Below are 23,904 nucleotides of genomic sequence, written 5' to 3'. Positions count from 1 at the left end.
GTATTAGAAACCAAGATCTGAACACTAGTTGCTCAGTAACTTTAAGAGTTTAAAAGAGTCCAGAGACTAAAAGTTTTTTAACTGCTGGGCTCTTCTAGTACAAGAACCACTTAAAAATTATGAATAATTAACCTATATGAATGTATGGGAGGAAGTAGTGCATTGAAAAGAGTACAGAGTTGGGCTTGAGTCTAAGCTCTATGCCTTAGGGACAGTGTAAACTTGTATAACTTAACCTACTCTTCTAACTAATTCCTCAAGCTCACTCAAACTTGATGAATGAGCTTTCACTTCTTTGTATTTTCCCAAAGCATAATAAGAAAATCTTATGACAAATATCAAGCAGTGAGTTATATACATGTATATTTTTTAAAATAAAATATTTCTACTTAATGATATTTCATGATCTATAGTAATTATTTACTCAGGCACTATGAGTAATTTTAATCCATTATATCATTTAATTGTTGCAGCAGCTCTATGAAGTTTGTACTATTCTTATTCTCATTTTAGAAGTAAGTAAACTGAAGCTCAGTTAGGTTAAGTTAAAGTAGAAAGATCCTAACAGTGTGGCAGGTGCATATCTGGTTCTAATTAATGTTATTTCTCTTGTCTTCTTTCAAATATGTAACAAAAAATTGTTAAAGAGTAAACTTTTGGCCTGTCTCACAGGCCAGGGAGTTGCTTACCATATCTTACTCTTGCCAGGGTGCCTCACAGAGTCAAGCATGCTGTGGCCTTACTAGTGAGTCCCCTGGCCAGAGGCCATTCTCTTCTTGCCAAAGTTAAAGTGGCCTATATAAAGTGGCCTCTTCCCGAGCTGGTACAAGGACATAAGTAACAATAACCACCAAAATAACAATATAATAGTAGTTGAGATTCTATTCTGTGTCAACCACTGTGCCAAATATTTAATATTCATCATCTTCTTATATTGTCACCACCAATATTTCATGTCTTAACTATTTTTTTAGGTGAGGAAACTGAAGCTCAGAGTGATTAATTTTATTTCCCAAAGAGATACAAATTGTAAATGGCAGAGCCAGTGTTTGAAGCCAGGACTGTGTGATTCTCAAACCCATTTACTTAGAATTATACAGGGAAGAACAGCAGTTGCTGGCAACAGAAGGCTGCTCAGGGCATTTTTCAGAACCCAGTAACAGCAAGAAGCTTCCCTGAAGTTCTAGGGCTGCAAAGATTTTGTGCAATGCAGATGAGGAGTAGGGCTTCTGAGAGCTGTAGAAAGATAGCTGACGAAGGCTTTATGCTCCAAGTCTGACCCTGAACAACTGCAGATAGATCTGCTGAGAAGTTTCAGCAGTAGGCACAGAAGTTCTCAAACAGGGAAGCAGAGATCAATGGGCACAGGAAAGGGGACCAGTGTATGACACAGAAGTAGGATGAATGAGAATTGAGGTAGGTCTAGGGCAGACATTCCTGGCAAAATGCATCATCATTTTCATACTGAGGAGAGATTGGATCTTAACCCTTGACTTATACTCTCTTTTATTTATAGTTTGGATATATGCATCATGGCAGACAGTATTTTTTAAAAAGACTTTTTGGTGGTTAATTTTATGTGTCAACTTGACTGGACCTCGGATACCCAGACCTTTGGTCAAACCTTCTTCTGGGTGTCCATGGTGGGGGAGAAGTGCTTCTATATTCTTTTCAAGTCATGTAAGAGGGCCTCCAACAGAGTCACACAGAGAACTTGGTTTCTTACTGCAGTAAGAAATCTAGAGGACAAGAGATGGCTGGCTAGCTGCTTTGATGGCTGAGGGAAAAGAGTTTGATGCTAGGATAAGTTTGGACTACCCTCTTGCCTTTTGTTGGGGTAAAGGATGCTAATTTCTTGTGGGCTTAGAGGTGGGTTAAGTGGGGACAGACAGACCTGCCCTATAGACCTTTTTAATTCTTTTCAAGAATACTACATGAAAGAATGATGGAGCATCTGTTTAGAGTAAGTCATCAATGCAAGAAGGGGTGAGGGAGGAACACTTGCACAGAGGAAAATGAATCACCTGTTCGTGGGAATGTTCCCAGGGATCTCAGAAGAATTCACGAGGTATACATCAGCTTTATGCACCTGCCTGGCTCTGACTGCTGGGATCCATCTTAATGTGGAACAGTCAACTCAGAAATGCTCTGCTCCTTCAACACTAGCCCAGTCTCTTCCTCAATCTCTGCTCCAACCCAAAAGGGGTGAGGAAACTTGCTCAGCTAAATGGGACTGAAGACTAGAAGGTGGGAGAAGAGAAGAAAGACTGCCTCTCCTCTGGCCTTCTACCTACAGAAGACCCTAACTGAGGGAGAAAAGACAATTTAAATATTGATAATTTGAAGTTTTGATTATTAAATGGGATTAGATATTTTACAATTTCTGAATTGAAACTGTACTTCAATAGATATTCAGTCAGTAATTATTAAGAAACTATTATGTGATAGGCACTGTTATAGATTTGGGGGATAAAGCTGTGAGCAAAAAACAGGGAAAAGTTCCTTCCCTCATGGACCTTGCATTCTAATAGAGAGCTGCAGATAATAAAGAAATGAATAAGTTAAATTTGTGCTGTATCAGATGGTGATATGTGCCGTGGAGGAAACAAAGCAGGGAAAGGAGTAGGGAGTTCCAGGTGTGGGTGAGTAGGTGATCATGAGAGGCCTCTTGCTAAGATGACACTTCCTGTTAATATTTTCTGTTGAATTTATTTTATAAAAGTGAAGTTGTGTCTTCTGTTATTTTTAAAAATTGTATTAGGGTAAGTAATGCTAGCTGTTATTCAGGCAAACCATGCAATCTTATTCTCTTAACATTATAGAAGTTTACTTTTAGCTTGTGTCACAGGCCATTGTGAGTCATAGTCATTCAGGGACTCAGCCTTCTGGCTTACAGTGGCCTGTCCAGCCCCCTAAGCCCTCAGAGTCAATGCATGTGGAGAAAGCACGGCTAGGCTTTACTGTGTTGGCCTAGAAGAGGCAAACTTCGCTCTCACCCACATCCACTGGCAAGAATAAGTCACCAGGCTATGCCTGATGCGAGAGGGTTTTGTTTATGGGGAAGAAAACATGGATTTTGGAGAACATTATGAGTCTTGGGCCCACAGAGAGCTTGTTGGTTTGAGCAGATGCAAATAGATAGTTAAACTCAAATATTGGGACACTTTGGGCTGCAAGGCTGGCAAATTACTTTAAGCAAAAATGCCTGATGGATCTATTTCTGATTATGTATGCAACATATTATATGTAATTATTTCAAGTACTAGAATGCAAGACAAAAAAATTAACAAAAGTTTTATTGTTGTGGTAGAACAGTTACGAATACCTTTTTCTCCTGTACTCTCTTTTTTATTCTTCCTTTCTTATACAATGAAAATAGGGAAAATGTAGTTCAAAATAAAGTAAAAAATTTGCTTGAGTTAATGTTTGTTATATTTTTATAGAATGTCATCAAAGTAGCAGAAAGTTTTTATTCTAAATTAAAAATATAATTTATCTAAAAATACGTGTCCTGAGGCACGGGTCCCCGCAACCCCCAGGGCCGAGAACCGGTGCTGGTCTGCAGCCTGTTAGGAAGCGGGCTGCACAGCAGGAGGTGAGAGGTGAGCCAGCGAAGCTTCATCTGCCGCTCCCCCATCGCTCCCCATCGCTCACACTGCCGCTTGAACCATCCCCCCCCCCCGCCCCCATCTGTAGAAAAATTGTCTTCCACGAAACCGGTCCCTGGTGCCAAAAAGTTTGGGGACTGCTGTAACGGTTCTTATTTATTGAACAATGTATCAAGAAGTGAAAGGGCATTTGTAATATTGCATGTACCTAAGGAGTTAAAGATTGTAAACGTACCCAACATCATATCTTGCTCTGTTTTAATACCAGATTATTGGTAGGTATCATTTACTTCAAGAAAAACAGGGAAAGTGTTTCAGTTGAAATGTAGACTAAATCCACATAAACAACATGTAAAGAAGTGTAAAATTATATTTTGAGCGCTATGCGTGCAGCTAGTATGTCATTTCCCAACATTTGAGTATCCATTTTTTCCCAATATTTGTTGATTAGTTGACCTAATAAGTTCCACTAACCAAGATCAGTAGAGCTGAAAGATTATTATCTCTCTTAAAAAACTCTGGGGATTAACTTAATAGACATTTATCTGTTAACTTAGGCTTTTAAAATCTTTTTTTGTTTTTTGCCATAGAAGCTTCAGATTAAATAGTATATACCATCGTTACACTTAGCATAGAAGAAATGGCATCAGCTTTAGATTTTAAAAACACTAATAATAAACCATTTCGATAGAGTTGAAGACATTCTATACTTTTCTCTGATCCCACTCACTCTCCTCTCTGCCCAAAAGTAACCTCCACTCTGAGTTTTGTCTTTATTACTTACTTATGTCTTTATAACACTTTTACTTATATATACACCCATAAAAATATGTATTATTGCTTGGATTATTTTAAAACTTTAAGTAAATAGTATTATATTGTACAGATATTTATGCACCTTTTTCTCTCCACATTATTTTCAAGATCTTTTTCTTGATGATATCAATGATCTTATTTCATGAATATTCATTACCATATAATATTCCTTTGTGAACATGCAAAATATAGTTATCCATTTCCTATTGATTGCCACTTAGATTGTTTCCAATTCTTCTTTCTGAATAATGCTAAATAAATAGTCTAGTATGAGCCTCTGTGAAAATGTGGGAGAGTGTTACTAGTGTATGTACTTTGATAGAGAATTATTGGTAAATTGCTCTGTAGAGGTTAATAATGACGATCCTATGAGCAGTGTATATGAAATCCAATTGGTTTAACATTAGACGCTGTCAAGGTTTTAAATTCTTATCAAACTAGTAGGAGAGAAGTGTTGTCTTTTCAGTTTTTTTTTGCGGTGCGCGGGCCTCTCACTGTTGTGGCCTCTCCCGTTGCGGAGCACAGGCTCCGGACGCGCAGGCTCAGTGGCCATGGCTCACGGGCCCAGCCGCTCCGCGGCATGTGGGATCTTCCCGGACCAAGGCACGAACCCGCGTCCCCTGCATCGGCAGGCGGACTCCCAACCACTGCACCACCAGGGAAGCCCTGTTGCCTTTTTTTTTTTGCTCCTTCCTGATTGCTAATGAATTTGAACATCTTTCTACACTGTCATTGGCAATTTAAATTTCTGCCCCTGTGAATTGACTATTCATAAGCTTTACTCGTTTGTTTATTTGATTGCCTTTTCTTAGTGATTCATAAAAGATATTTATAAATTTCAGCTTTCTCAATTATATGTGCATCAAATTTATTCCCTCAGCTTGTGGTTTCTCTTTCAATTTTATTTAGTGTCTTTTGTCGTATGGAAGTTTCATCCAAGGTCTTAAAAGTATTCTCCTGTAGAGTCTTCTAAAATGTTAAGGTTTTTCTTTTTGAATTTAGATCGTGAATCAGTAGATTGTTGTGTATGATGTGAGTTATAATTTTTTTCCATGTACTCATTTGTCTTAGCACCTTATAATGGATGGAATATATCTCCACTGGTTTATAGTGTGACTGTGGTCATTTATCAGGATTCCTATGCCTGTGGATTGTTTCTGGCTCCTTATGTCACAGGCTGGAGGTTCAGAAGCAGTGCTGAGATGTAGTTTGGTGTGCAGGGTATTTATTAGGGATTGGCATCTATGGAGGGAAGAGGAGGAAGTAGGATTGCGCAGATGAGAAGTCAACTTGTGATGCATAGTATGAAATAAAATTCATATTTTATGGCAAGAAAAGAAAAATTTAAACATGAAAAATTTTTTCTGCCCTTTGGCCTCCTCTCTCCCCTTTACTGTGCATTGTGTATCTGCATAATGCAGCAACCAAACCTCCCATCCACAGAAAAACCTGATTGACCACAAACAGCAACATTCTCCTAGACCAACAAGACAACTCCTTAAAAGATAACATTCCTTCTTAATCTTGTAAGGGGCCATGATGACCCATGGCCCACTATTCGCTAGATTGTGTGAACTGTCAATAATATGTCATTCAATGTACAGCCCTCTGTCTGAAACCTATATAACTGTGCTTTGACCTCTAATGGGCGGAAAAGTTCTCAGAGCTTTCTGAGAGGCTGTTCCCAGGTTATAATTCTCAATTTGGCTTGAATAAAATTTTCCATTTCTTTCTTAGGTCGACTGATTAATGGCTAAGAAAGACTCAGCTAACCCTACAGAATGCTCTGAATATAACAACCCCTAAAAATTGTACCCCAGTGGGCAAAAAGCTCCAGCCTTTATACCCTCTCCACAATCAGTCCTTGGATTTGGGTCGCTCTGGGAAAGGTGTGCCATGGGGAAGGCAGCCCTCTGCTGAGGCAAACCCTGAAGGATCTGACACCAGAAGCCAGCCACACACAGCGTTTGTAGCAGCTCATACAAGGTCTTTCCGAAAGAAGGCAGACCTCTATTTCTGCTTTGCAAATAGGTTCATCTGTACCATTTTTCTACATTCCACATATATGTGTTAATATATGATATTTGTTTTTCTCTTTCTGACTTACTTCACTCTGTATGACAGTCTCTATATGTATGGACACCAAGGGGGGAAATGGGGGGAAGGATGAACTGGGAGATTGGGATTGACATATATACACTACTATGCATAAAATAGATAACTAATGAGAACCTGCTGTATAGCACAGGGAACTCTACTCAGTGCTCTGTGGTGACCTAAATGGGAAGGAAATCCAAAAAAGAGGGATACATGTATACAAATAGCTGAGTCACTTCGCTGTACTGCAGAAACTAACACAACATTGTAAAGCAACTATACCCCAATTAAAAAAAGAAAGAAAGAAAGAAAAGAAGGCAGACCTCATGGAGCATCTTCCAGTCCACCACATTATTCTGTTCTATTTGCATATTATTCTTTCTTTATGTTAAGAATTAATATTTAGTAGTATATTTTAAATCTCTATACCTGGCTAGTCTTCAGAACCCATTACCTATGTTTAGCCCTTTCTTTTCTATTTTGAGGTTTGTATACCAAGTTCCAAGAAAAACTCTAGATTTTTATTGAAATTGCATTGAACAAATAATTCAGAAGGAAATGATGTCTTTATGATATTATCTTGCTATAAAATATATAACACAGGTTATATAATTAAACTTAATTTATAGTTTATTTTATGACCTTTATAAAGTTTTACACTTTTCCCATGAATTTTCACATTTTATGTTAAATCAGCTCCTACTTATCTTAAGGTTTTTGTAGCTATTTTAAATGAGATTTTTCTCTTTTGCTGTTTCTAAAGTTTTATTACTGATATATTGGAACTCTTGGTTTTTTATGTTCATTCTGGAAAAAGTGTTGAACTTTGTTAGTTCTAATGATTTGTCTATAGATTCTTTCATATTTTCTATGTAAACAATCATCATCTTCAAGGTAATAAACTTTTTTTGCCTAATATCATCTTTCAGTTCTTATGCTTTTAATTTCTTTATATTGTCTCCTTGCAATAGCTAAAATTTGAAGTATAATTTTGAATGGAAGCTTTCTCATTTTAAAAGGAATGATTTTAAAATTTCATCATTAAATTTTACTTTAGATTTAGGCTTTTCATAGGTAATTTTCATATGTTCAAGATAGTCTCTAGTCTCAGCTTGCTAAGTTTTTTCAATGAATGAGTGTTGACTAGCATTGTAGGCTTATAGACATCTTCTGAGATGGATTTTTTCTTTTACCATCTTAATGCTGTGTTCTACATCATTAGATTTTCTGACGTTGCATACTCCTTTGTTCCTGGGTTAAAACCAAGTTGCTTATGATTCATCTTTATTTGCATTTTATATTAGAATTTTACGTAGCATGTTTACATGTGTTCAAAAGTGAGATTGGCCTATAAATTTCTTATCTTGTGCTATCTCTGTCTGATTTTAGTTTCCAGTTATTCTAGTACTATAAAATGAGGCACTTCACCCATTTAGAACATTCTTTGAAATAATTTTTTGCAATAAAAAATTATTTTTTTTCTTTGTCAGCTTGGCAAAATAAATCCTATATAGAAGCAGTGGGAGCCTGGAGATTCTGTGGGTAAGTGAGGTCATTGAGGGTAAGATTTTTTTGTTTTAATTTATTTTCTTTCTTTCTTTTTTTTTTTTTTTTTTTTTGGCTGCGTTGGGTCTTAGCTGCTACAGGTGGGATCTTTCTTTGCAGCACGTGGGCTTCTCTCTAGTTGTGGCATGTAGGTGTTTTCTCTCTCTAGTGCAGTGTGTGGGCTCTGTAGTTTGCAGCATGTGGCTCTCTAGTTGAGGTGCACAAGCTCAGTAGTTGTGGCATGTGGGCTTAGTTGCCCTGCAGCATGTGGGATCTTAGTTCCCCCACCAGGGATCGAACCCGCATCCCCTGCATTGGAAGGCAGATTCTTTACCACTGGACCACTAGGAAAGTCCTTGAGGGTAAGATTTTTAATTATCAATTCAATTGATTTACTGGTCATTAATTCATTCACGTTTCCAATTTTTCTTGAGCAGCTATTTAAACTTGTAAAATTTAAAAAATCTTTAATGAAGCTGTGGTCATGTCCTCCTTTCATTCATATGTTTTATTCGAGTCAACTTTTTCCTTGGTCAATATCTATAAATATTTATGTTAGGTAGTTTGCTTTTTTGATATAATACCAACTTTGTTGAATCAATTATTATCTTATTTATTTTCACTTTTATCCTAATTATATCTTTTGTTTTGTTCTTTATGTTATTTCTATTGTTGTTTTGCTAGCTGCTTGACTTAAATGCTGAAATTATTTAAAAAACCTTTCGTAATTAAAAAAGTGTATTCAAAGCTATACTAGTTCTGTTAAGACTGCTTTCAGTTATAACTAACAGGTTTATAGGTTGGTCTTTTAATTTCAATTTTAAATACTTTTTCATGACCAATATGATTTGATCTTTATCAAACAAGCTGTTTAGACTTGCATATTTAAGTTACCAATCATATGTGCTTTTAAAAAGAACTGTCATAAATTACTGATATTTTGTGCTAGGTTCAATGGTTATTGAGAGGAAACATCAGTAGAATCATGCACTTAATGATGCAGAATTATGAATTAGTTAAAGGCTAATGTGTTAATCAAAATTATTCTTTTTATTATTATCTTTATTATGTGGTAATATGACAGCCAGTCATAAACAACATTGTGCTTGGTAATGATGATAGTTTTCCAGGGGAAATATTCTGTTAAGAATATGAGAACTAGGGCATAAACTCCTAGTGTTTCCAAAAGGTTAGAAACCTATTTGGTCTCAATTTTTTAAACATGTGACTTGGATAGTCAGTCCTGTTTAATTGTCTCATAGCTCAGTGCTTTTAATGATCTAAATACTTCCATGCAAAGGAAGGAATATACATATTTTTCAATTGTAGATAAGATGGAAAGGAAAAATACATTTCTACAGATTATTATGACAAGTTCAGTAAGTTAATATCATTTACCAAAGAAATAAGTTATTGTCTGTCTATTGCACATCTGCAAAAATTTATCCCTGAACATCTATGGATTAGATATACTTTCTATACTTTCTAAACTTAAATTCCAGACTTATTCAGATTTTGCCAGTTTTTCTACCAACATACTTTTTCTCTTCCAGGATCCAGTCCATGCTGCATTTAGATGTCATGTCTCCTTAGTGCACTCCAATTGGTGACAATTTCTCAGTTTTGCCTTGTTTTATTTATGTATATATGCATGTATGTATGTATTACAATTTTAATAATTTTGAGAAATATTGCTAGGGTTGGTATTTTGTAGAATGTCCCTCAATTTGAGTTCATCTAATGTTTCTCATGTTAGACTGGGGTTTGTGGCAGACTATTTTGATTTTTTTTTTTATCAGAAGAAATCCATGGACAGAAAAAAAAAATCATGGCTTCAGAGTTTTTTTTTTTTTACCAGAAGGTAATTTAAATGAAATTATAATTTTATGGTGTAAATTGTTGGATCTGAATAGTGATGAAGAATTGAAGATGACATTTTGAAAATTCAGTGTCATTTGCTTCATTTTGGATAAAAGCTTAAAAAAATCCTGAGATCTCTTTTGAATTTGATTTCTCTACTACTAATGTTATTAAAACAAAACAGATGAAACATTTTATAAGTATATTATCCCCTTTGAGGAGTATTTTTGCCAATCTATTTTAAACTAGATAAGTTAATAGGCAAAAAGAAAGCCTATTTGTCACATCAAAAACTTCAAATATTTATCGATATACATTGATATCATTCAAAGTGTTTAAGAAGGAGAAATCATTATTTCACTAATAAATATTTGCAGAATTTCAAAAAGTTGCTAATGTAATAGTGATTCTGTATCTTTCTAAAAATTTTTATTGAAGTATAGTTGATTTACAATGTTGTATTAGTTTCAGGTGTACAGCAAAGTGAATCAGCTGTACATAATATACATCCACTCTTTTGTGTGTGTGTGTGTGTGGTACGTGGGCCTCTCAGTGTTGTGGCCTCTCCTGTTGTGGAGCACAGGATCCGGACGCGCAGGCTCAGCGGCCATGGCTCACGGGCCCAGCCGCTCCGCGGCATGTGTGATCTTTCCGGACTGGGGCACAAACCCGTGTCCCCTGCATCGACAGGCGGACTCTCAACCACCGCGCCACCAGGGAAGCCCCATCCACTCTTTTTTAGATTCTTTTCCCATATAGGCCATTACAGAGTACTGAGTTCCCTGTGCTATACAGTAGGTCCTTATTAGTTATCTATTTTATGTATAGTAATGTGTATATGTCAATTTCAGTCTCCCGATTTATCCCTCTCCTCCCTTATCCCCTGGTAACCATAAGTTTGTTTTCTACATCTGTGACTCTATTTCTGTTTTGTAAATAAGTTCGTTTGTATCCTTTTTTTAGATTCCACATATAAGCGATATCATATGATATTAGTCTTTGTCTGACTTGCTTCACTCATTATGACAATCTCTAGGTCCATCCATGTTGCCGCAAATGGCATTATTTTGTTCTTTTTTATAGCTGGGTAATATTCCATTGTGTATATGTACCACATCTTCTTTACCCATTCATCTGTTGATGGACATTTAGGTTGCTTCCATGTCCTGGCTATTGTAAATAGTGCTGATTCTGTATTTTAATTGTCTATATGCAAACTTTCAAAGTAGATGTATAATTTTTGAAATTATTTTATTTTTTCTTATATTGTATTCATTCTGATTATGTTTATTAAAATGTAGTTTTATGTCTATTGAATATCATAAAAATTTGCTTGTATTTTGCATGTCTGGATTTTTTCCATTTAACTTACTATAATAATTCATTTTTATTTTACTTTAGAAAAGTATCAGATTGGAAAAAATATGATTCTTTACCAAAATTAGTTTGATTTGCATTGGTGTAGACTGTATCTTATCTGCTGCATTTAAAAATTTTTAACAACTTTTTTTTTTCCTTCCAAGATTTTTCATGTCTACTGATCCTTGTTACATTGCTTTTGCTTAAAAAATCCAGTTCTAGGGGCTTCCCTGGTGGCGCAGTGGTTGAGAATCTGCCTGCTAATGCAGGGAACACAGGTTCAAGCCCTGGTCTGGGACGATCCCACGTGCCACTGAGCAACTAGGCCCATGAGCCACAACTACTGAGCCTGTGCATCTGGAGCCTGTGCTCCGCAACAAGAGAGGCCGCGATAGTGAGAGGCCCACACACCGCGATGAGGAGTGGCCCCCGCTTGCCACAACTAGAGAGAGCCCGCACACGGAAACAAAGACCCAACGCAGCAAAAATAAATAAATAAATTACTAAACTCCTACCCCCAACATCTTCAAAAAAAAAAAATTCAGTTCTACTTTAAAGGAAGTTTTATTTTTATTCTCTTTTTTAATTTTATTTTTTATCAATATATATTTTTATTGAAGTATAATTGATTTATACTGTTGTGTTAATTTCTATTGTACAGCAAAATGATTCAGTTATACATATATACACAATTCTTTTTTTAGTATTCTTTTCCATTATGGTTTATCATAGGATATTGAATATAGTTTTCTGTGCTATACAGTAGGACCTTGTTGTTTATCCTATTTTCTCTTTAAATATCTAATTTACATTAATTTTAAGGTATTTTTCCAGACTGTTTCATAAAAGTAATTTCACTTGAAGTAAATTCATTAGCTGCTTGTTGATTTTTTAAAATTTCTTAGCATTAGATATTTTGGAATTTTGGTTTTCAAGTCTTATTTTGAGTAGAAAATTTTCTATGTGTTTGCTTTTTATTTTATATTTTTTGTCACTCTCTCTGCAAACAGTTTTCTGGCTTTGAGTTTTGTATAACAGTTGCATCCCTCCAGACTCCCTGACTGCTGGTCCAGAATCAGGTCCTATAAGTGCATCTGGGATCCTCCGCCATCATGGTTAATGGGATTATGAAGATCCTGTTATCAGACAAATGGGCAACTTGGTTCAGCTCCTAAATTTATGCTTTTTGTGTTTCCTTGGGTCAGCATCCTTCTAAAACCACATCAAATCATTTCCAGTGACACCTGTGGTCCTGGCTTCAAGCAGATTTAGGCTCGGGTTTTCTAGCTCTTCAATCTCCCACCCACAAAGAACACCTTTGACCTTTTCTATCCCAGGGGAACAGAATGCCTGGCCCCAACTGCCTGCTCCTGGATGAGGGGCCAAATTGGCCTCTCTGCCTTCTGTTCTGCTCATGATTTTAGGTTTTGTTCTATTTTGGACATTGGTGATGTTGAGTCTGGAATTCCTATTTCATATCCATCATCACTATAACAGCAACAAATAAATTTAACCAAAGTCTGAATCTATAGATCCATTTTGACAAGAAGTCTTCAGTGTTTCTCAACTCAAATGTTTTATTAGGAAAGCAAAATGTCAACTTTCATAAGCTGCATTTAATATATTTTCATTATTTCTTTAGTCATACAGACACCATCACTAGTGCTATCTGATTCAGAATTTCCATTGTTCAGCCTGTGATGATTAACTTAAACACAAGAAATTCTTGCTCCAGACATTGAAATTCAAATGAACTAAAGCCTGATCCCAAATTCTATTTCATTGCATCCTCTCACACTTTCAATAACTGAAATAATGTAATATGAAAAAAACATGGCATCATAGAAATTTGGTGTGTTAATTCCTCTTAGTCACATCAGAAAAGTAGCAAAATACATCACTCTTTTTTACAATGAAGTTTGCTTTCAATTATTAGTAATCTTTCCTTGCTGGCCTGTATCATCATTTTTTCAACATTTTTATGCCTATTTTTATGCCATGATATGAAGTTTGTGCTGCATGTCAAAACTTAAAGATGCTTAAACTAGGGTTGGACAGGTAGAATTTTTCTGTGAATGAGTTATAGTGCTACTAAAGTGATATTTTCCTCTTTAAATATTAACCAGTCTAAAGGTGATATATTCATTATCTGTGTTTTATGATATAGAAGATAGCTTTGCATGGTAAAACCTCCCAAATATATCTCTTGTCTACCTTTCTACTACTTCAGTGATTCTCCTTTTCACATAGTAGAGACCTCACAGCCTTTTCTCTTGCCGACCTCCTGTTATCCTGTTTTCTCCTGTCTCAATTCTGCCGACTCTGTCACCGCTTTCATCCTGATTTCTCTCCACAAGCCTCTATTTCAGCCTTGTCTCACTCCTGCAGGGGGCTCTTTCAGGTCCTTACCCTTTTCTTTGCTCATCCCTCATCTCTCTGAGTTTGTTCTTGTCATTATGTAATTTAACCCTCACTCTGATTCTACAGGGTGATTCACCTCCTTGCACTTCCATTGTCCTTTTTTCAATCATGCCGTTTCCCCCTTCTATTAGCTTTTTAGTTATATTTCCTTTTATATTCTTCTATGAATTGCACAAGGGTTTACTGCATGGATGCTTGACTTATTAGAGTCAAATATTTTTAAAAATGCTTTTATCATTTTCTGTACAAAGCAAAGAATGAACACTAACTCCTTTTATTCCTTCCACCTTTTGTGTTACTGTTTTCATGTATTTTATTTCTACGTATATTAAAATCTCCACAATAAAACATTATCATTGTTTTACACTATAAATATTCATTTAGATTTACACGTGCATTTAACCTCTTTATTAATCTTTTTCTTTGTAGATTTTTTTACCCTTCCTTTGGGGATTATTTTCTTTACCTGGAGCATTCTCTTTATTGTTTATTTCTTATGCTGTTGATTGTCTGGTGATGATTTAGTTTTTGTTTTGTTTTTTTTGTATGACAATGTCACTATTTTGTCTTTACTTTTGAAGGGTATTTTTGCTAACTCTAGAACTCTAGACCATGAATTAACTTTCTTTCCTCACGTTAGAGATCTTGTTCATTGTGTTCTGGCTTCCACTGTTTCTGTTGAGAAAATGGCCATCAGCATCATTGTTGCTCCTTTAAAGGTAATGGGTCTTTTTACTATGGCTGCTTTTAAGATGTTCACTTTGGCTATAGCTGATCAGTTTTTATGTGATGAGCCAGCAATAGAGATTCCTGAATCTGTGACATGTCTTTTTTGGAAAATTCTTAGTCAATATCTCTCCCAAAATTGCTTCTTCCCCATCATCTCTATCCTCAACTTCTGGAACCCCAATTACATGTATGTTAAATTTTTCACTTTGTCCTCTATCAGGGTCAGGAAAGTACAGTTCCAGGGCACAGTTCTGCTCACCACCTCTGTTTGTAAATGAAGGCTGTTGGAAGACGGCCACACCCATTTGTTTATGTCTTATCTATGCTGCTTTTGTGTTACAACTGAAGAGTTGAGTAGTTGTGACAGAGGTCATATGACCCACAAAACCTAAAAAGAAAAAGCTTGACAAGCCCTGTCTTGTAATACTATTTAATTTTTTGTGTGTTTTCCACCTTTTTTTTTTCCTTTTGTACCCTTCCGTCTGGATATATTGGCCTATCTTTCAGTACACTAATCCTCTAATCTTCTTTTCTGCTCTGTCTAATCTGCTACTGAATCCATCTATTGAGTTCTTAAATTCAGTTATTATATTTTTCAGCTCGGGAATTTCCATGTAATTCTTTTTTATATATTTTTGATTTCTGGTGAAATTTTCCATTTTGTAATTTATTTGTTGAACATGTTAATCACACTTATTTTAAAGTTCATATTTTGTAAACCAATATCTGGTATTATGATATGTATGGAACTATTTCTGTTTTCTGTTTTTTCTCTTGGCTTTTATTTATTTTGCTTTGAGTCATGGCAACTTTTCTTCAAAGTCCAGACATAGTAGTTGAAAAAGTGTAGAGATATTCTGGGACTCTGGTTAAAATGAACTTCATCGACAGAGAAGTTTCTTTCTGGTTGGCAGCTACAGTAGAAAAGATTACTTCAATCCAGAATAGCATTAAGCTGGTTGGAAGCTGGTTTTTAGACTTCTGTTAGGGTTGGTCATTTTCCCATAATCCTTACTTTTACAGTGTAGTTCTTCCAAATGTCCTGGTTGGGTGCCTGGGGTATTTACCAGTGCCCTTCCTCCTTTGTGTATCCTGAAATGTATGTTTTGTCTTCCCAGCTTCATGAAATTTCCACTAGTACTGCTCAGCTTCATAGGCTCTTAACAGCTCCTTTCTGATCACCTTCTCATTCTGTCTAGCTTGTTACAAATTACCACAGAAGACAAGGGTGCGTATCATTCTCTAATGAGCTTCCCTTTTCTCCGTGACCCCTGTCCCCTTAAGTCCTATCTGACTTAGTAGCTTTCTGGTGTCTTCCAATAGATTTTTTTTTCATGTGTATGTAAGTATTGTGAACAGCTGTTCTAGACATTCTTGGAAGGGTGGGTAAGCGTGGTCTGCGACAAAGAACTCAACCATTACCCTCAATAAACAAATTCCTAATATTTTTAATGTTATTTTCCTCTGTTGCTTATTTCAGTGGACTTAGAACCTTAGATTTCTGTCTTTGGCTGCCTGTTCTGGAAGAAAATCACACTAGGGTAGGCTTTTTCCCTCTATGACTCTATTTTGTATTGTTTGCCTGTGGGGGACATCTGCTCTGGAAGGAAGCCACACCACACAGTTTCTTGATTTGTTTTAGCCTTAAAGGAATCCCTGTTGTACTGAAATGGTTGGTTTTGGCTACCCACCTCACTGCCTGCCTTTACCTTGCCAAATTAGGGATTTGATATACAGTTCTTCTGAGATGCCTTTATTTATTTCTCCAGCATCCTGTTTTCCATATTTGGGGGGAGTTGTGAGTCAATTAGGGTTGCCTCCTTCTACATTGAACCATACACCCTGTATCATGAAGAAGTTCCTCAAAGTTCGTGGCATGCACATACCATTTTTCCTTACTTCCACTGATCATTCAGCTTTATCTCAGATACCTGCATAGCTTTCTTCTTGACAAACTATAGATCTTTGCCCAAATGTTGCTTTCTAAGCAAAGCTCTGATAACTTCATTTAAAACAGCAAGTGTTCTTCCCACAGACAACAAATCCCCTACTCTATTTATTATAACACTTAGCATCATCTGGCTTACTATACATTTATTTGCTCATTTATTATCTGTCTACCTCTCCTCTACCTAATTGCTACATCACTATAACCTGGAAGATTGTCAGGTACATAGTAGATGCTCATTAAGTATTAGCTGAATGAATGAAGGGTAAAACAGGAAAATTAGATGCATTTATTTCAAACCACTAGAGGGAAAAATAATCAATGAGAAAAATCAGTTAATTTCAGGGATCACTGTCCTTCATTGTATGATGGTTAGTGTCTTGAAAGCTATTGTTTCATATATTTTTCCATCTTATGATTGTTCCAAATGAGAGATTAAATTGATTTCCTGTTACTTCATATTGGCCAGAAGGAGAATTTCATGCTCTTTTATTTATTTATTTATTTATTTATTATTTGTGTCTCTTCATAAGAATATGAGCTCCATGAAGGTGGAGGATTTTTCTGCTTCATTTCATGTTGATCCCCTAGGACCTGGAACAGCGCCCACATATAGCAAAGACACCATAAATATTTATTGGATGAATTAATTAAACAAATCTTTATTTCTTCCATGTCTCTGAAAATTAATTACAGTTTAATATTCAACATACTTCCAACTATATCACAAATATGACATTTTTTATGACTTTCCTATAGTCTTATTCTTCCATCAAGATCTGTCACAATGACTTGTTTTCATACATATTCTCTGTAACCTTTTTTATATAATGTCCAGTTATCTGGCCACTGGTAAGATTTTTCTTAGGTACAGCCCTGAGCATATGATAGATTTATGTTCTGAATGTAATTTACATATGGATATATTAATCTTATGTGACAGCAATGGCTTTAATCCTATAACCCTTTCTCCTGGGCTAGGTGGTTAGAAAGGGAATTAAGAAGACTATATTCCCATCATATTGCTGGGGCTTAAATTGAACAAGACTTGCCAATATCTTAGAGTCATCACTGTAAAAATCTTTGCATGAAGGGATTCATGTTGAAAGTATAAATCTGAAATGGATAAAAAAGCAATCTGTTATTTTGTCATTAAAAAATAGTGTTAAATCCCTTATTGCTACTAGCTACTTATTTTGTATAGCTGAACCTGAAATATAAGATATAAGAAATAATCACCTCATTTATGAAGTCTGTAAGAGTCAGTTGTAATCTCTTCATTTGGAAACTCATTAGCATGATTTCAACATGTCAGCGCAAGTCCATTTAGACATTATTATGTCACTTACCTGCAGCTATGCTAGATGAGTAAGTGGCACTCCAATTGTCAAGGGTTGAGTGTTACTGCTAGAAACAATATAAGCATAAAACTAAGAATCAGAAAACCTTGAACACATACTAAATTTGCAGACATTTTCCACCTGAATGTGGATTTTGAAAAAACAACAACAAGAATTTAAGTAATTCATTAAATCAACACTTACCTACATACAAGAATTATGTTTGCTGAAGGCCTCTTCTTGTTCCTGTGGAACACAAAATAGAAAATGGATCAGATGACTTGGAAGGGGAACACCCTGCTTTGGAGCATTAGACATATGCTTTGGGGTTTGGGAGACACGAAGCTTGTCGAGTTACGTCATAATTCAGGCCTGGAGCTGCCTCTTTAAATCCGTGGCTAGTCTTTATTTTTAGACAACATATTTCCTCCTTAGCCCTTCTTCAGAAAAAAATCTTAGTTTTCATTCTTTTTTGGATGCTGAGCTCTGATTTCATGATGCTAATTATGGAATGGGTGACCTTAATCTTCTCCTGCCTGTTGCCTAGACCAGAATGCCAGCTGGATTACAGGAGGGTTGTGGTTGCCCACTGGTGAGGATGGTGGAAAACTGGAAGCTAGGACCCTCACTGATGGAGATGTAGACTGCAAAAATGGTGTCATCCTGAAATGTACACCTGCAAAGGACAGTTTACAAACACTCTGGAGCCTGCTGGTGGCGAGCCCACCCTCCTGATGCATTGTTGGCTATTTTGGCCTGCTTTACTGATTCATTTCTTTAGGATGCTTAACTAGATGATGAAGGGCTCAGGTATTTGATGATAGTATATTAAGCAAGTTATACTTCTTAAATTACTTCTGGATAACAAAAATAGTAAACTTTATTTAGAGATAATAAGACCTTAAGAAGTTGGCTGGGGTGTGTCCATCTTATATGAGAATGAGAGGAAAAATAAGTTGTTCAAGGCTATAGAGTTTATAAAGAACATAGAGTTTATTTATGCACATTATCTCATTTAATCTTCTTAGCATCTCTCTGAGGTAGTCAGGGAAGTTGGCCTAATTCCCATTTTATTGAAGAGAATATTTTGTTTCAGGTATTTCAATGCCCAGCATGAGGAGAAAAGCGAAGGGCAAAATCAGGTCTCAATTCAGAACTTTTAGCTCTTCCTGTAATATTCTGTGGCCTCTGGGTTGTACCCAGAATGCAGGATGTTAGTAAACACTGGCCTATCTAAGCTTTTTACTGTTGTTACTAAACCATTACTTTCCTTTCCTTGAATGAAACTTGGTACATTAACTCACAAGATGTTTGTACTGTTACTCTATCTCCCTTGTTACTATAATCAGCAAACTTTTATCAACAAACCAAACCAACAAATAATTCATGGAGAATTACTTTTTTTCTACCCTAACTCCTGCCATCATCCTTTGTAAATTTCGTGTCCATACAGATGACACTATCATCATCTCTTATGTCCTTGACCTTTAACTCTTTGTCTTTTCGTTCTGAACACTTATTGGATATTAGTTAACAGTGGGAAATACTCCATCTCTGAAATCTTAAGTGCTGACATCTTAGGGGGAGAGCAATGCCAGACAAGAATGGAAATATTGGCAGGTGCAAGATAATCAAAGTCAGCATAGGTCATGTTACCAATTTTGGACTTTATCCTTCATGCAATAGAAAACGATTGAACTATTTTAAGTAGCAAATTGATAAAGTCAGATTTGCATTAAAAAATCACACTGCTGTCTGGAAAACAAATTGGAGAAATGCAAGAGAGAATTCAGAAAGGCAATTGGGTCGTTATTAAAAGAGATGCTAGTAGTTTGGATTCAGGTGATGGCAATGAGAGATCTTTAGGTGGTAGAATCAACAGGACATGGTCATTGGTTGAATAGAGGACTTGAGGGAGAGGAAACAGTTAATAAAAAACGTGAGTGTTAAGGCTTAAAATACTAACGTTGATTGCGGAACCATTTGCTGAGATGGGGGCACTGAGAAAGGTAGTGTTGGGCTGGAGTGAGGGCAGGTGGGAAAGATGGTGAATTTAGGATTTGGTATATTGAGTTGTGGTAACTTGGAAAAACCTGAGTCCTGCGGGGAGTAAGACACACAGGAATGTTGTTCAGAAGAGATGATGCAGAGGAGGAGGAGAACCGGGCAGGGGGGGTACAGCATCATGGACGCTGAGGGTGGAAGATGATCTAAGTAAGTGGATATGGTATAGTGAGCCCAACTGTAAAGTGTGGATCCATTGCATTTAGCAACATTGACGCCAGAGGTGTTTTAGTGTGAGTTATTTCAGTAGAGTGGTGGAGGTAGAATCCAGAATTAAGTGGGTTGAGGAACGAGGATAATACTTGAAAATGCAGGCAGTGATTGCACGTGTTCCTTTTAAGAAGTCAATAATGTAAGTACAGAACCTGATGCCACTTAAAACTTCTCTCACTTCCTGGATAAAATCAATCACCAAAAACTGGCAATTTTACCTCTTTATCAGAGGTATCCCTGCCATCTCCACCAGATTCCCTTTGTCCAGCCTCTCTTAATTTTTACATGGGTCTCTTTACCTTGAGCCCCCCTTTAGGACATAGTTCAACAGCCACCAGAATGACCTTTCTAAACTTCAGACACTTCTCAAAACCCTGACTGATGGCTGTCCATGTATCTCTCCAGGCTGACCACCTGCCACCCCTAGTGCACTCCATGTTCTAGCCACAGCACACAATCGGAGCTTTCTTACTTAGAGTGTCTTCCTTGCTTGGCACATGCTGTTTATTTCTGAGGATGCCTTAATCCTTCCCTTGTCCTACTTTGCTGGGCAGATTCTTCCTCATTCATCAAAATTCAGCTCAGATTTCACCTCCTCCAGGAAGCCTTCTTGGCTTACCCCCACTGTCTATATTAGATGCTGCCACTGCACGTGGTGTGTTCATCAATTTTAACATGAACTATTTGCTTATTTGTATTTCATTGGTTTACCCCCAGGACCTTATACAGAACCTGAGACTCATTGATATCAGCACATTGATTGATCACCACATTGATATGTGCTGAAAGAAATAAACATATGCTTTGGAGACAAAGGGAAAGTGATGCAGATAACCTATCACTCTCCCTGCCCTGCCCATCTTATCAATTTATGTATTTACTTACCTAGTTTTAAATTCAGGTGAATTGAAAGGCAGGATAATTGGTCTTTATGTCTCAGATAAATAATTTAATATTTCTAGGAATACTGACGCATACATTCCAAAGTAATTTTTATGAGGAATGAAAATACAGGTTTCATTTTAGGCAGAGTTTGTAAATCAATTAAGGTGAGATCCAAAAACAAGTGTGAGGATTTTTATTCTCTGCTGTCTTTTTTATAAATGTTGAAGATTTTTCTAGACATATGTATTTTAAAATCCTATTAAAGTAATGAGGCTTGGCAATTAATTCTGTGCAGGATTAATTCCATGCAGGAATATACATATATAGCTTTAATTTCATATACATACATAGTTTAATGGTTCCCATGTAATTAAATAGGTTAGGTAGGCAATATGAGGACTTGTGACTACGTCTCTGGTTGTTACCATGGAAACATAATTTTTAGAGTTGCTCTGTAGAGTGGTGTGATGCTGATTAAAGAGTTTAAGCACTTCATTTTAAAATTAGTCGAAAGAGTCAGCCAGGAAGAAGCTTCATCTTGCTGGGCGGGGCAGGGCCTCCCATGCCAGGCTGCCACAGCCCACAACTCTTCTTTTCAAGCTGTTTGATATAAGGAGGCCAGGCGGTTATTTCTGACATGGTGGCTCTGGTGATCCTTGCCAAAAGGTTAATAGTTATGAACTTAGCAGTGAAGAAATGCAATTATGTAGTGCTCTGCAGCTGTGAGCGCTCTGCCCAAAAGCCTCGAGAAGGATAATATCCTGGCACTTTATATTCCGACACAAACTTCATAACCATTAAAAACAAACGCTTGGGAAACTAATGGCTGTTGGATCTTTATTAACTTGCAGTGAAAGATAATATTGCTTTCATTAACGTGTATTGCTGAAAAATGATGGTGAGAAAAATGTAATCTGAATGACAGCGAGGCTGTGAGAAAGCCTAGGGCTGCTTATTTGATTCCCATGGCAACTGCGATAAAACACAGACACACACCGTCGGTGTTTTTTGGTTAGAAAATTCCAAAGTATAAATATATTTGCTAACTAATTTCAAATTCATACTTTAAAGGAAGGTGTCATTTTTAAACTTCCCTCTAAAACTGAAATTTTAGACTCTTATTAGAAAGACAGATGCAAAATGACTGCAGGACAATTGGAATTCAAAATAGTCTGAAAAACTTTTCTATAGTTGATTCCCACCCCCAATACCTCTGTAAACCTTCCCTTTGCTCTCTTCAGATTCTAAAGAATAGAGAAGTGTGTAATTTATGAAAATTGCAGTATTTGTTGCTATAAATCAAAGTAGTGATACTTGACAAACCATTTAAAGAGAAGTTAATTCTTCATAGTTTTCATTCTTCATAGTTCTTCATAGTTTTTTTCATGGTTTTAAAGGGCCTTAAAACCATGTTTCACAGAACCTCTGGGGGTACAACTGTATAACGCCCGTTTCGTTGAACATGGGTGGAAAGGCCAAATCAAGCAGGAATATTTTCTATTTAATGTTTCACAGCTAAACCAAGCTGTGTGTCAAAAAACAAACAAACAAGCAAAGTGATATAGATGTGAGTATTTATAAGTGAATATAGACAAAGAATATGTTCATGCTGAGGCGTTTGCCACCAGTAAAGTAGGGTAGGTTGAATTGCATTCAGCTGAAAACATACTGAGCTATTTTCATGCATTTAATCATAGACACTACTATTTCTGTGGAGCATGCCAGGGATGCCAAGTGGTAGCTGCCTTGCACACAGACACACTTCATACTCACACACACTCCTTGACTTCTCAACCCCATGAATGATGAAAACTATGATTCTTATGTTGAAATGAAAGATATTTTGATTCTAAGGTCTTATAATTACATGCACTCTATGGTTGATTGATCAATTTTAATGATGATAAAAATGGAAAAAAACCTGTAGTTTCCTTTTTTTTACTTAACTCTGCTCAGGAACTTGATGTTTTCCAATTAGAGATCAATAAAAACATTGATTTTAATCTTCTTTGGATAAATGAAAAGGAGCTACTCCTTATTTTCGTCCCACCTTTGGTCTGCATTTTTTGTCACTAAAAATATTTTTTATTAGCATTATATTTTATTATTTATATAATACCCCATTATATTCAAATATATACATGTAGGTACATTCATTAGAGATATATACAATGAAGGCATCTATATATGCATATTGATAAAAGACTAAAACAAATTGTATTAGTAAGTCTTACTAAAAGAAAAACACATATATGGTCATTAGAATTAAAATGCTAGTCTTTTAAATAAAGTATTTTATTCAAATTAGGTAAATTGAGGTGGAAAATTGGAAACCAAGACTTTATATATATGCCCATTACTGTCCTTTGACTTGACCCATATATTGAAAAATGTTAAGCTGCCTGAGGGTTTTATGGACACATCAATCACCGCAATAAGTAACTGATGAGATAGTTCTGATACTGACATATAAATGTATTAGTTTGGGGAAAGGGGCTAGGACGCTCAAGATTCCAAGCGGAGAAATATTTCATACGATATATGTCAGTATTTACAAATGTAATCTCTATTATTCTGTATCTGCAGGCTAGCTTTCCTCTCTATTAAGAACTGATGCCACACTGAATTTGAAAGACTGATTTCTACAGATCAGCTAGCTACCCCTTTTGTGAACTTCTGTTGTGACTTGCCCTATTAAAATACAGCTGCTAAAAAAAAATACAGCTGCTTTTTCCAATTGTGGTATTATATCTGTGGATAACTACTGTTGAGAATATCTTGGTACATAATGAAAAACTGGCTGTGCTGTGCTACGTGCAATTGACTTTTTCTTAGGCCTGATCAGTGAGAAAAACAGTGAAATAGTAACCCACTCTATTCTAAGGATTTTGCAAATCCTTTTCCAGTGTGCAGCACCTGCTTGTTTCAAATGCATCTGTTAATTTGTTTCATTTTCTCCCTTTGTCCCTCCTCCAGGTCCCCCTCACCCCCATTTCATCAACCTTAACAGCACATCATT

At 36.2% G+C, this 23,904-nt stretch overlaps 1 pseudogene; it reads right to left on the bottom strand.

Moving 5' to 3' along the window:
* The window catches only part of LOC132437145 (CWF19-like protein 1), a 105,652-nt pseudogene extending 87,608 nt beyond the window's left edge, over positions 1–18,044 (bottom strand).
* Positions 18,045–23,904: the final 5,860 nt, after the last annotated feature.

The sequence above is a fragment of the Delphinus delphis genome, chromosome 14 (genome assembly GCF_949987515.2).
Source record: "Delphinus delphis chromosome 14, mDelDel1.2, whole genome shotgun sequence".
In the NCBI taxonomy this organism is placed as follows: domain Eukaryota; kingdom Metazoa; phylum Chordata; class Mammalia; order Artiodactyla; family Delphinidae; genus Delphinus; species Delphinus delphis.
The sequence above is the reverse complement of the archived record's forward strand: the minus strand, read 5'-3'. Positions and strand labels throughout refer to the sequence as shown.